Source organism: Tupaia chinensis, unplaced genomic scaffold (assembly GCF_000334495.1).
Source record: "Tupaia chinensis unplaced genomic scaffold, TupChi_1.0 Scaffold000272_1, whole genome shotgun sequence".
NCBI lineage: Eukaryota > Metazoa > Chordata > Mammalia > Scandentia > Tupaiidae > Tupaia > Tupaia belangeri.
This window is the reverse complement of record NW_006159754.1, coordinates 2,307,044-2,321,425: the sequence shown is the minus strand read 5'-3', so window position 1 is coordinate 2,321,425 and position 14,382 is coordinate 2,307,044. Positions and strand designations below refer to the sequence as shown.

Here is a 14,382-nt window from a genome sequence, read left to right as displayed (position 1 = left end):
ACTACTTGCATCTAAACAAGGAACTAGGTACTCATTTGTAGCTTGCATACACTGTTTTTTAGGTGTGTGTGAGTGTGGTTTTTTTGTTTGTTTGTTTAATTGCCAAGGGGTATGTGCGCTCACCAGAGAGAGAGAGAGAGAGAGAGAGGAAGAGAGAGAGACACGAGGGATAAAATACCTCCTACTTGGGTGTGGTCACACTGCTACCTCTTTCCATTTCTCTGTTCTGTCAGGATTTGGGGCACAAATGCTCATTGTTTGTCAAGCCACCAGAGCCAGGATTCAAACCATCACCATATGGGATTTAGTTTCCTTAAGCACTAGGCTGTAAGGCCAGTCTGACATGCTCTTTTTAGCAATTACCCAGACTCATGAGATCATTTCCTAAAGATAATGAGCAATATCTTGGTATTTGGGATGAAAGAAAAGAAAGCACCACAAAAGTCTGATACTGTTTGTTTTCTTAAAAAAATAAGAGGTTTTATGACTGGTTATTGGAACTTAGTTGTTATGCATTTAAATTCCTTTTCTCATTGAGTATTTCAATTATCACCATTTCCGTAGTAGCACTCCATTATGTTTATGCCTTTCTAAATGGACAATGTGCAATCCTCCCATAGCCAAAAGTCAAAAAATAAATAAAGGAAGCAAAAAGCTCCCAGTAAGGAAAATTATCTTACGCCATCTGTGAGTTATCCCCTAAAATGTTTAGTTAATGGTTCCGGTAATAGTCCAAATAAACTTTTCACTTAAAGAATGTAAGAAACAAGCAAGAAGTGCAGTATAACATGATGAGTTGCCCAGACAATAGTAAATTAGAAAACATTTTCTTCTTGTTCTTTATAGCATAGATATAGTTCACCAAGATTAGCTGTAAAGTAAATCTGAACTTTTCAAAAAAAAAAAATCCATGTTAAATCATGTTAAAAGCACCCCATGAGAGAGTGGATTGACTTCACGTGAATAGAGGGTTTATAAAAGTTGCAGAATTCCATGACACACTGGGCATGAGCACATACCACTTCCTTCTTAGGGGAAGTAGCTGTCCCTTCATAGATCAGTTACAGCCCTTTTCTGTTGACCCTCATCTTTCTCCTTGCCAGGCAGCCAGCTGCCCCTGTATGTTTTATTTCTGCCCTGTGCCAAGCCACCACATCCCAGAGCTATTCTCCTATGGCTGGAGTTCCTCTCCACTGATTTGTTCATCTCACATGCTCACGCACACCTTCACTGACGTAAAATCTTCCAGGTGCTAAAACAGAAAAGAGTATCAAGGAGAGCAGCGCAGCTATTTCCTCTAGCTAAAACGAACGTGGAAGTCAGCCATGTAACCGGGATAAAGAGGACTGCACAGTTACACACATGCTTTTGTGCAAATATAATTTTATTAATCCCTAGAGTCCAGGCAACCTATGTTTACTGTTCGGTTCATTCACTCAGCAACAAACTGCTTTCTCATCTGGGTGGTACTATGAATATGAGCCTATGAGTCTAACACTGGAGATTTCCAGATCCATGCAGTGATAACATTCAAATATTTCACAAACATGTTCACATTTTTACTTTGCTATGTTCATGTTCTCATTTTAGTAGAGCTCTGAATGCTTCTGATGCTGAGGTTATGAGGGGAAATTTAATTACTTAACAGAAATCAGATAAACCTTTCCCCAAACTCTCGGTGCCAGGAGATGAATTAGCATAACGTCTCCACAGCAAGGCTGTGCTGCAAACAGAAACCCAAAGGAGGGACGAGGAAGGGAGAAAAGAGAAAGTAAGATGGCCCAGAAACCAAGGGCACGTGGCCAAGTAGAACCTAGCCGGCAGCTCTGGAATTGCCGACAACTGAGTAACTTCCAGGCACAGACGACAGCCAAGTACCTCTCGGATCAGAACCAGACAGATTCGCCAGAACAGATCGACTTTTGCCGTTGTCTGCCACCTTCAGTTCTGGGGACCACAAGACCTTATTCTAGTCCATTCGTGATTCCCTGAAAGGAGCAGAGACACCTTCTCATTCACAGGCGTTCTGCCTTTTCTATCAAGAGAAAGGTTTAGTCAAACAAAATGTTATGGAGAAGGCCAATACATGATATAGACCGAAACAGAAATGGGCTTGGTAAGTTCTAGGAAGCCCTTAAGCCTTGCCCAGAAGCCAAGAAATAGTCTGAAATCACAGCTAAAAAATGCCCCCTTATGGAAAGTGCTGGGGTTTTTTTGTTGTTGTTTTTCACTTTGGTTTATTTTTCTTCTCTGAGATGATACATTGTTTTAAATTTATTTTTCTCTTTCTGCACAGTATAATATAAAGTCCATAAAACAGGGATTTTTATTTGATTCCTTCTATAGCAATACAGATCAGAATAGTGTGCAGTACATACAGACGGTTCATAAATATGGAAGCAATGAATGAATTAACAAAGAAAAAAATATTTTATTCTTTATTCAAATTTTAATTTCAAAATAGAACTGCATTTGTGAATTAGCCCATGTGTTGTCTTTCTCCCCTTATTTTTTCCAATTCGAACTTAACATTTATTACATTTAAGTAGCCATATACTTCCTACTCCCCTGGGGAGGAACCTTGAATATACTATAATAAAATTGTCGTCACTTGTGTGAGGGGAAACTGGAGAGATGGGAGTAGCACTCTGCAAGTGGGCTTTTCAGAAGGTGAGAATAAGGACTCCACAGTGCTTTCATGGTGTAAGATACAAATGCAACAGAAAAAAAGCAGAAGAGGATGCTCAAAGATGACAAATCAGATCATGGAACTTCTGCTTTTTGAATAATTCTCGGAAATTCCATGTCCGTGCTGGGGAAAATAAACTGATAGACTGAGTTTCTCTGATCTCTTTATCATCCAAAGAGTTAGAAGATCTACTCTCAAATTTCTGGGATCAATATTGATTTAAGCCTTAAAAACACAACAACACAAATTACAGCGTAAAAGTAGCACCCCTTTCTTCATCCCTTCATTCATCAGCAAGCGCTTATCAAATACGTCCACAGTACTAGGTACTACTCTGCATGCTGAGGATACAGCTGTGAACAAAACACAGTGCCCAACGTCACGAGGCTTATACTCCTGGGGAAAATTACAATAAACAGATAACTAACACATCATGCAAAGCAGCTTTGTGCTGGAGAAGGGTCTGTCAGGGACCGGGGCAGGACATAATGAGAAATGCTCACTAGAAGGAGTGATCAGGAGAGATCACCAGCAAGATGAGCAATGAGGGCGAAAAGGAAGACGAAGAAAGAGGGGAGGTGCACACAGAGGTTTCAGGAAGGGTCTGACATCTTTGAAGAGGAAGGGAAGGAGAAAGGCGGCCAGCATGACTGCAGGAGAAGGGGCTAGGCAGAGGATACTGGAAGTGCAGTCAGAGGACTGACTGGACCAGCTGGTCATGCAGGGCCACGCAGGCTAAGGTCAAAATCTGAATTTTATGCTAAGTGTTATGAGACCTTCACTCCCTGGCCCCCCAAACACACTGGGTGAGTCTGAACCAAGGACTGGCAAGACCCAGTTGTGTTTTGGACGTCCATCCTGTAGCCAGCTAGAGAAGAGCCTAATGGAATGGCAGGGATGGGGGCGGAGGCAGGAAGGCCAGTTAGGGGACTCCTGTTTCCCAGCATTCATCAGAACTGAAAGAAGTTTGGTTCATCTTTTTCATTTTCTTTTCTGATTGTCAGAGAGCATGTGCCTTACCAGAGAGACAGAGAAAAAGGGAGAGACCATTCCATAGGATGTGGTCATGCCACAATCCCTTCTCCTCCATTTCTCCAACCTGTTGGGATCTGGGGTACACAGACACATATATCCAGTTTCTCCAACCTGTTGGGATCTGGGGCACACAGACACATATATCCAGTGTTGTTGTTGTTGTTGTTGTTTGAAAGGGCACATGTGCTCTTCTCAGAGACAGAGAGAGACAGAGAAAAAGGGAGAGACCATTCCATAGGATGTGGTCATGCCACAATCCCTTCTCCTCCATTTCTCCAACCTGTTGGGATCTGGGGCACACAGACACACACATGCGCCTGGTGTGAGTTTAAGCCACCGGGTCTGGGACTCGAACCATAGTCGACTACATGGGAGTCCAGTGACATAGCCATTACGCTAACTGCTGGTCCCTCCCCAGTGTGCTTTAAAAGCCACTGGGGCCAGGCATAAAACCACAGTTGGCCATATGGGATTCAGCTCCCTGAACAACTACATTACAGGGACAACCCAAGAGAAGTTTTTTAATACATAAACTGCAATTTGGGAAAGAACGACTTCAGAGGAGAGGTATCCCATCACATACAAATGAGAGAACTCTCTAAACTGGGTTATGATTATCATACAGATATATACTTTCATAAACCGAGTATTAGATTTGAATTTCTGAGAGGCTGTAAGAAGTTTTCCTTTTTCTTTCTTTTTTTTTTTTAAAAAAAACTATTTTTTTGCTATAGGCACATGCATTCATCAGGGAGACAGAAAGCAAGAAGTCACTCTCTGGGAGAATGGCCCTGCCAAACTCACTTCCTCCATCCTTGGGATTTTGGGCATGCACACACTCACACTAAGTGTGAGTTTTAAGCCACCAGGTCCAGGACGCGAACCATGGTCGACTATGTGGGAGTCCAGCAACATAACCATTGCGCCATCTGCTGTTCCCAAGAAGTTTTCAATAAAATCTCGTAGGTGATTTCCACTTTCTAATCTGAAAAAATAAACTCCTACTACTCTTGGGGGAAGAGTTCAGTTCTTCAATGTGTAGGACAACATGTTCAATAATTACTTAATTTCATGTTAAATGAGCACAAACTCTTCTTTATGACAAAACAAAAACAGACAAAATAATGGATTCAATACACCTGTGGTACTGAAGCCCAACCACAAAACATAACCTACAAAGTTTTGAGAGTAATTTAAGAGTCAATGAGGGAACCAGCAGTTAGCGTAATGGCTATGTCGCTGGACTCCCATGCAGTCGACCGCGGTTCGTGTCCCGAACCCGGTGGCTTAAAACTCACGCCAGGCGCGTGTGCGTGCGTGCCCAAGATCCCGAGAGGAGAATGGAGGAGAAGGGATTGCGGCGTGACCATTCCCCCCAGGGGTGTGATTTCTCGCTTTCTGTCTCTATGTCTCTCTCTGTCTGTCTGGCGAGCGCACGCGCCCTACGGTGAAAATCTCTCCAAAAAAAAAAAAAAAAATCCAAAAAAAAAAGAGGCAATGAGAAAATAATCATACAGATATGCTTAGAAATGGTGAAGAAAAAAATAAAATAACTTGAATGCTTATTAATGAGAATGATAACATTATCATTCCTTCCGTCAATGAGATTGGGTACAATTATTCAGAAGAAAAAAGGTAGAACTCTAAAAGGGAACATGGGCTTTAAAACAGACACGGAGGGCCAACTGGTGGCGTGGTGGTTGAGGCAGCTGGATGGCTATGGCTGACGACAAAATTCAAGTCTCAGACCCAGCAACTTGAACTAGGAAAAAAAACAAACAAACAAACAAACAAAAAAAAAAAACCACAGGGCACGTGTGCATACCTGCCCGAAACCCTGAAAGGAGGAGAGCTAGAGGAGAAGAAATTGTGGCATGACCATCCTTTAAGGGGAAGACAGTGCTTCCTCACTTCTCTCTCCCTCTGTCTCTTTCCAGACAAGGAAAAGAAGCCAAGATATAGTTTAAGTAGGCAATGGGCAGAGAGCCAAGAGATTTCTACCTCTGTTCATAGTCTCCTACCTTTCTGTATGTAATAATCATTAGCACTAATTAGCATTGTACTGCTTTTACCACTACTTTCTATTATCCCATTGAATGTTTACCACAACTCTATGGAATATAGAGAATTATTACCAATTAATGAGTTAGAGAGTTTTCCCAGAGTCATAAAATTGATAAGTAGGAAAGCAGTATTTGATTTTTCTTGTTTTTCGTTTGTTTGTTTTGTTTTATTTTTCACTGTAGCGTACTCATACTCCCCAGAGAGAAAGAAAAACTGAGAAAGCACCCCCCTGGCAGGAAAATCCCTTCCTCTCCCTTCACCTCTCACGATTTAGGGCACATGCCCAGTGGATTTTACAAGCTACTGGGTACTTGAATCACAGTCAGTCCTGTAAGATCTAGCCACCTTACCCATCATAACTAGTCCTGTGAGATCTAGCCACCTTACCCATCATAACTAGTCCTGTGAGATCTAGCCACCTTACCCATCATAACTAGTCCTGTGAGATCTAGCCACCTTACCCGTCATAACAGCTACCTAGTCGGTCTCCAAGAGGGACTTGGATGGAGGAATTCCAACTGTGCAGCCTGCATTCCTGACATCGACATTACATTAATCTCTAGAAATGACTTCGTTTTCACTGAGTGCATTAAATCTATTCACTCTTAGGTTTTTTTTTTTTTTCTTTCAAACAACATTAGAGAAAAATTTTAAACTTCCACTTAAAGTATTCTGGGAAATAATTTTAAGGAAAATTAAGTTAACAATAAAGCATGCAAAGTTCACGATACTTTGGAAAGTTGAAATGACCCAAATTGGCATTAAACTCAAGATCAAAGTGCAGAGCAACTTTAAAAACAAATGTTCTTTAAAGGCTGAGTGACCGATAATAATTGGGATAGCCTTCCTTGTGCAGCAACTTATAAAGGCTGCATTTGTACATTTCCTTTTGCTTCCAGATCTCATTTGGTTTAAAATGAAACAGATACCCATCTTTTTTTTTTTTTTTTTTAGAGGTTTTTCTTTTCGCGTGTGCTCTCCAGAAAGACAGAGACAGACAGAGACAGAAAGCGAGAAATCACCCCTCAGGAGGGATGGCCACGCCACAATCCCTTCTCCTCCATTCTCCTCTCGGGATCTTGGGCATGCATGCACATGCGCTCGGCATGAGTTTAAGTTGCTGGGTCCAGGACTCAAACTACGGTCGGCTACATGGGAGTTCAGTGACATAGCCATTACGCTAACTGTTGGTCCCAGATACCCATCATTTCAGGGCAAGTAGGAAGGTTTCGAGCAGCAGGCACTTCTCCAGTAGTTTCTGTGATGATGACAAAGGATAAAAGGCAGTTCAAGACGAGGCCGATGATCAGCCAAATCACTAACAAGGGATGAGCTCTCCTGCAGGCCTAAGGCCTGTGCACAACCCTGAGCTGTTGAGCCCTCTCTGCAACCCCTGCGCTTGTACAGAAATGTCCTAATCCTCATTCACCAACCCAACATACTCACACATGGGTCTCCTCTCCAGTACTGCCATCTGATATCAATGTACTGCAGGGTTTTCTTATCATCCTACGGGACAGAGGGTACACGCCTAAAAACCACAGCATCAAATCTCTATCCATTGCGTGACCTTGGCAGGATGCTTAACCTCACCATGCCTCCCTGTCCTCATCATATAATTGAGGGGAAATTAACAGTGCTTATATCATACAATAGTGATCAGGCCTTAATAAGATAATACGAATAAATTTAGGACAATCTCTGGTATACCATAAAAACTCAATGAACCTTAGGTATTGCAATCACGGTTGCTGCTATTTTAATGATGCAGAAGTATTAAGTATAAATTTTCTCCTAAGGTCAAAGGCATCAGGACTTTTTTCTTTTTTGATTTGCTTGAGGGTTTGTGTGCTCTCCTGGGAGGGGAAGGGGGGGCGGAGGAAGAAAGGAAAAAGAAAGTCAGAAAGTACTTCCCAGGGGGGATGGCCATCCCACAATGCTTTCTCTTCTATTTCTCCTTTTGGGACTTTGGACACGCACATATGCACCTGGTTCATTTTTCAAGCAGGGTCTAAGACAAACCAGGCAGCCAGCCATGTGGGAATTAACTGCCTTCACCACCACACCACCAGTTGGCTCTATATTATCTTTTAAGTTTACCACCTACAACAAAATGAACGGTTACTGAAAGATACATTCGCCAGTTATCTTTATTCTCTCCTTTATTTTTTTTCTTTTTTAATTGCCAGGCAGCACGCCTGCTCACAAGAGAAAGGGAGAGGGAGAAAGCACACTTCATGGGAAGCGGTCACATTGCAATCCCCCTTCTCCGTTTTGTTGAGATTTGGGGTATGCGTGCACATAAACCAGGAATGCTTTTCAAGCCACTGGGGCTAATATTCAAATCATTGTTGATCATATGAGATCCAGCTACCTTGACTACTAAGCTCTGGGGCTTTCTCTTTAGTCTCTCTTTTGTTCTAGGTTTTCTAAATTTGTCTACATTGTCCATGCGTTCTATAGAAAATCTTTTTAACATCCACTAAGTTTTGGGGACAAGCAGATGGTGTAATGGTTGCATTGCTGGACTCCCATGTTCTTGACTGCAGTTTAAGTCGCAGACATGGTGGTTTAAATACATGCCGGGCACATGTGCATGTGTGCCCAAAGTTCCTAGAGGAGAAGGGATTTTGGCATGACCATCCCCCCTTGGGGATGATTTCTCACTTTCTGTCTCTCTGTCTCTGTCTCTCCAGTGAGGTGCATATGCCCTATAACAAAACAAAACAAAAAAAACTCAAAAAAAAAGGAAAAGAAAATCCACTAAGTTTTAGCCCAGATGTGGTGGCACAGCAGTAGTACAATGTCCTGCAATACAGGAAGCCATATGGATGCCCAGGATTCGGTTCCTCATTGACCTGTGCACCACTATTTTTGAGGCTGGCTGAGAAAAACTTGTGTGTGGAGTGGGGAGGGTCACAGTATGAGACTCAATTAAGAGTGTTTATCTGTCTGTCTCTCTCTACAACTCTAATTATAAAACAAAGAAAAGAAATAGAACCAAGTGGTCATGCAGTGGGGGCACAGATCAATCCACATGTGAAGGGCCTGGGTTCATTTCCCAGGAGCATGTTTTACAGGCCGAGCACACACATGTGCACTTAATCCAAAATGGCTGAGACTGGGGATAGGTCATGGTTTGGGGACCCTGTTGGGGTGCCCTCCCCTCTAATGAAGGAAATAGACAAACTTAAAAAAATTTCAAATAAAGGGGAAGAAGAAGAAAATAACTTGATGAAAAAAGAATTCATGAAGTTTTTTTTTTTTTTAAAGTAAGCTTCACCAAATTTCCTTTACACTGGTTGGCTTGGGGGACTCCAAAAGGCTGCAAGGTGTGACACCCATGGTGAAAAGGCAGGTACCGCTGCTGCCAGCCAGGTGTCAGGGCCACTCTGAAGCTACAATGCTTACATTCACCACAGGGTCCACTATTAACACCTGGAGAAATCTCAGGATGCAAACTTTTTGCCCACAAAAAAAAAAAAAAAAAAAATATGGGAGCAAACCACAGTCAAAGGTTATTCAGGCTTCTGGAGATAAAAATTCCCAGAACAAACTAATCTAATAAATTATTAGAATCTAATAAATCTGACTTAGAATCTAATAAACCTTGGAAAGCTAAATGTTTTGTTTATAAGGAGTTCATGGATCTGCTGTTATGGTATTAAATGTGTCTGGGTTTCTGCCTCTCATCAAGCTCCGAAAGGTACTCACAATTTAAGCTAGTAAAAATTGTTCATTTTCTAGCAATTCTCAGTTTTTACCATGTTCATTAAAACCTGTATGCTTATGCTTGTTCCCAGAGTTTATGTTTCAGGAGTGGTGGTCAGCAATAGTCGTTGGGAACTTGCATTTCCAGCAAGTTCTCAGACAATGCTTAAAACACTGAAAATCATTGGCCTAAGGAATTGTGTGGACATTTTTGTTTTGTTTTGTTGAAGATAAACAACCCCCCTAATAGAAGTAATGTGAGAAAACTGGTGGTATTGCTCCATTACATCCCAGTGAATTACCTTCTGAATGTGGTAACCAGTTAGTTAGGTTCCTTCGTCACCATCCTTCCCACAGTTCTAGGTAGGTTACACTTGACTATTAGTTTAATTCAATTTGGTAAGTATTTATCAAATACTTAATATCCAATTAGATTAGAAATAGCTTTGATAAAGCATAAAGCAACAGCCGTCAACATACCTCCACTGTCAGTACCACCTCCACCTTTTTTTTCCCTTCCTCTCTATCATTGAATCATTCATGCACACAAAACATCTCCCTAAGCTCTTTTTTTTTTTGGGGGGGGGGAGGTGTCTTAACATGTGGTAATTTATTGGCTGACATCAGAGGTGTTTCTGAGATGAGGCAGGCTCCATGGCTCTTCAGCTCACACATTCTACAAAACCACCAGGAGGGACTCGAGAACATTCCACGGCTCCACCCCTCAGCCTTCTCCCACAGCTGCATCCCTCAGTGACTGAAGGACGGCTGGCAAGCAATGGGAACACCGAGCTTCCCTCTTGGGTCATGGCTAGGGGCAGTCAGTCTCTTCACACAGCACTACCTTGAGAATGAGGACTCCCATCCCACAATTCCTGGGAGTCACATTTCACTGGCCAATCATTGGCCACATACAGTAACATGCCTATTCTGAAACTGGCCCTGGTACTGGGTACACGCATGCCCAGTGGGCCGAGGCCCCACTTTCTGAACCTACTATCATGAGAGCAATGAGGATACAGGGATTTTAAAGACTAGTTATATTAGTGTCCTCAGCTCCTATATAAAGGTATTTCCAATGGAAGGAATGAGGGTGGAGAAGAATATAGTGTAGTTCAGAAAATTCCAACCCTTTTTGTTTAAGAATTAACAACATAAATAAAATATGGCTATGGAGATCAAGAGGCGCTCCACAGAAGGATCGAAGCCTGTGTCACTAAGTCACTAAACACGTAGGCATCACTGGACCATGCTTGCCCTGCAACATGAAGGATGAAAGGGACAGACAGATCCACAACCTCGAAGAATCTGGCCTGGAGTGATTGAAACTGGAAGCGAACATAATGGACACACTACCCTCAGGATAAAGATAAATCTTGACTTCGTTGTCGATGTCTTAGCTTTCAGTATAATTCAGTAGAATGACAACTTTTTTTTTTGAATGGTATGCTAAATAGGGACATTTTATCACAGTCATTCACAAGTTTAAGGGCTATTACCTTTTTAAGACTAGGTGCTGATACCTGTACACCTCAGAAATGTTATCATGAAGGAACAAAGCAAAGTTGGTCAATATTGAGCTGTAATTATGTACAATGTCATTAAAATGTGGATTTAAAAAGATGTAGGGCTAGCCCGGTAGGCCAGTGATCAAGGGAGCTGGATTCCACAGGGCTGACTGTGGTTTGAATCCTAGCCTGGTTGAGCCTCGTCCACGTGTGTACATGCCTGAAATTGTGTCAGCAAGGAGAAAGGGAGAGGGAACTGTGGCATAACCATGCCTCACCAAGGCAGGGCTTTCTGTCTGTCTGTCTCTTTTTCTCACACATATACACATACATACTTTTCTTTTCTCCCTCTCTCTCGGGCAAGACAATGCACCCTCTAGGAAAATAATAAATAAAACAAGTAAGTAGAACTGGGCTAGGAAGGAAATGAGAAGTCAAGATAAATTCATAATGGATTTTGATAATAAGAGTTTTTTAAATTATTTTATTTAACTTTATTTATTTATTTTTATTTATTGTAATTTGACCAGAGAGGGACAGAGAGAGAGAGAAAAGGAGAAAGTGAGAAACCAAGCAGCAGGTCTGGAACTCAATCTGCAGTTGGCCATGTGGGGAGTCCAACGCCCTTAACCACCATGCCACGTGCTGGCCCTGATAATAACAATTTTTAACAGAGAGCTTAAACACAGCTCACACTCACGATTTCACTAGACTAGGTCAGATGATACTGCAGCTCCTTCAAACACTAGTTCCATTACAGTGAGATTCCTTACTCTTTACACAACTGAAACCCACTCTTGCTCTCCCACCCCCACCAGTAACCTTGCCAGCCCCATCGATTACGTAGGGAAGGCTGCTACTCCCCAGCAGTGAACTAAATACTGCAGTTGACCACCCCCCAATAGAAAGTGGCCTGAATCTCCCCACTTAGAGTGTTTACAAATTCCATTTGTATATTATGTAACAGAAACATTTGCCACAAACAAAAAATAAATTTGGTTCCAAATAATTTTAATTAAAATATGGGATGACAGAAGGTAGAGAACAGGTTGTATAACATGGTCAAAAATGTCATGAAGAAGAACAAAAACAAAAATAAACAGAGCAGGAAAAGAATACAGGGCAAGGACTGTAAGCCAAAACTCTAAATGTATTATTTGTTTAAACTTCTATGAGCTCTTAAGTGGCTGACAGAAGAATCCTAAAAACCAGCACTGAGTATCTACACACAGTAGATGTTCAACAGGTTGACTCAGGGTAGATGCCAACCCTGCAGCACGGCGGCATTGACTAGAAAGGACAAGGAAAGCCTGTCTGTCTGGGGGCTTGTTTTAAGGCATCAGTGAAGTCTTGGACTGAGTATTCAGAAATCTCTCCTGATCATCTAGAGTCTTCTGGTGAACATAAGCCCAGGTTTGGCCAGAACGGACCGAGTTTGCTCCTACTGCCACAGTGTAATTACAACCAGTGCTCTTTTCCCTCTTCAAGGTGCAACGGTTTAAATAACAAATTACACGCTCACGCTATCCAAATCTGTTTCGTTTAAGCCTTTGGTGAATAAGTCTCTTCAAAAGTTATTTCCCAGGGCTATGTACCTCAAACCAGAAAGTTTCTCCTCAGACCTTAAAGGCAGCAAGGTTTAGGAGTGCGGGTTTCTGAGGGAGAACACCCCACAGGGCACTGTTCTCAAAGCGAGCTGTGTGGTCATAGTCCTATCGCAGGATAACTCATCAAACTCAAATGGGAGTTAAAACACGCAAAAGCACCACCTCAAGGAAATACATCCCATGTATTAAAAACATGGTTCTTGGGCTGGCAGGTGATTAGGGGTGTTGGATTCCCACATGGCCAATAGCAGTTTGAGTTCTGGACCTGGCGGCTTGCTTTCTCACTTTCACTCTCTCTCTCGGTCTTGCCTTCTCTGGTCAAATTAAAAATGTTGGCGTAATGGCTATGTTGCTCGACTCCCATGTAGTCGACTATGGTGCGAGTCCCAGACCCAGTGGCTTAAATGCACGCCAGGTACATGTGCATGTGTGCCCAGGATCAGGAGAGGAGAATGGAGGAAAAGGGATTGCGGAGGGATGGCAGGTGGTGTGGTGGTTAAGAGCATTGGACTCCTAGGAGACCAGCAGGTAGCAAGGTGGTTAAGATGCTGGACACTCCCACATGACCGACCATGGTTCAGGTCTCAGGCCCGGTGGCTTAAACTGATGCCAGGCATGTGTGTGTGCATGCCCAAGACCCTAAGAGGAAAATGGAGGAGAAGGGATTGTGGCATGGTCATCCCTCCTGGGGGGTGATTTCTCATTTTCTGTCTCTCTGACAAGCTCACATGCCCTATAGCAAAAACCTCTCTAAAAAAAAGAAAGAAAGAAAGAATTAAATAAAGTTCAAAAAGAAAAGAAAATTCTTATTTAAAAAAATGATTGTCTTTATTCAAGTACACTTGAAGTATGCCACTTACCAAATGATTTTTTTTATTATTTTGGTAAATAAAGATACTGATTTAATACTACTAATAAATATATACAGTATACCATGTATCACATACATACATCATTTGGGAAAGTAAGGATCCTCATCAACATGCACGTCCTCGCACACACACACACACACACACACACACACACACATATATATATATACATATATATATATACACACACACACACACCCCAAATACCTATAAAATAGGGAGGCACTGCAATTCAAATAAAAAGTGACATTTTTAATGACTACATTAACTGTAAACTCCACGGGGCTCTCTAGCCCACACATGTACCTGCACATGGAAAAATTGAACAGGACTCATGTCTCTGTCCTAGAAAGGCCAGAAGTGCATAAGTCACAGAAGGGAGATACAGGACAAGTACCCAGATACAATTCAGCGTGAAGTTTCTAGACAGTCCAGAATTTGTGGAGGTTTTCTCGATCTTAAATATTCTAGTTTTCAGAGCCATGTGACTCAGAAAGTATGTCATCCTGTCACAGGAAGAGGTGGAGAAGCACAGGAGAATGGAGGTAAATCCTCCCTCTTGATCACACAGAAGCAGAGACCTGCATATTAATAGCCCAGGCAAGTGAAGAAGGCTCTGAGAATCAGAAACCAAACCCGGGCTTCCACTGTCTGGCTGTTTCAGTGGTGTTTTGCATCATCTAATATATCCAGTCAGAAATATTCTCTCATTTGTAGCCTTCCTTGCCATCTTAACTGCTTAATATAAATACATTGGCTTCCATTTACTAAAACGTCTCTGAGGCCCACAGTTCTGACTCACAGTACAGCCTTATTCGGTGACAATGGTTTTCTAGAACAATACAGTTCTCAAACTGCATTCCTTAACCATTGGGGATCACAGACATATCTTGGAG

The 14,382-nt window shown here is 42.1% G+C and overlaps 2 protein-coding genes across 3 annotated transcripts in view; one reads left to right on the top strand and one right to left on the bottom strand.

Annotated features, from left to right (window-relative positions):
- Positions 1 to 14,382, bottom strand: part of MED12L (mediator complex subunit 12L) — a 393,053-nt gene that overhangs the window by 194,757 nt on the left and 183,914 nt on the right. The gene's annotated exons all lie outside the window — the stretch shown is intronic.
- Positions 1 to 14,382, top strand: part of P2RY14 (purinergic receptor P2Y14) — a 60,791-nt gene that overhangs the window by 11,785 nt on the left and 34,624 nt on the right. The window lies entirely within an intron of this gene.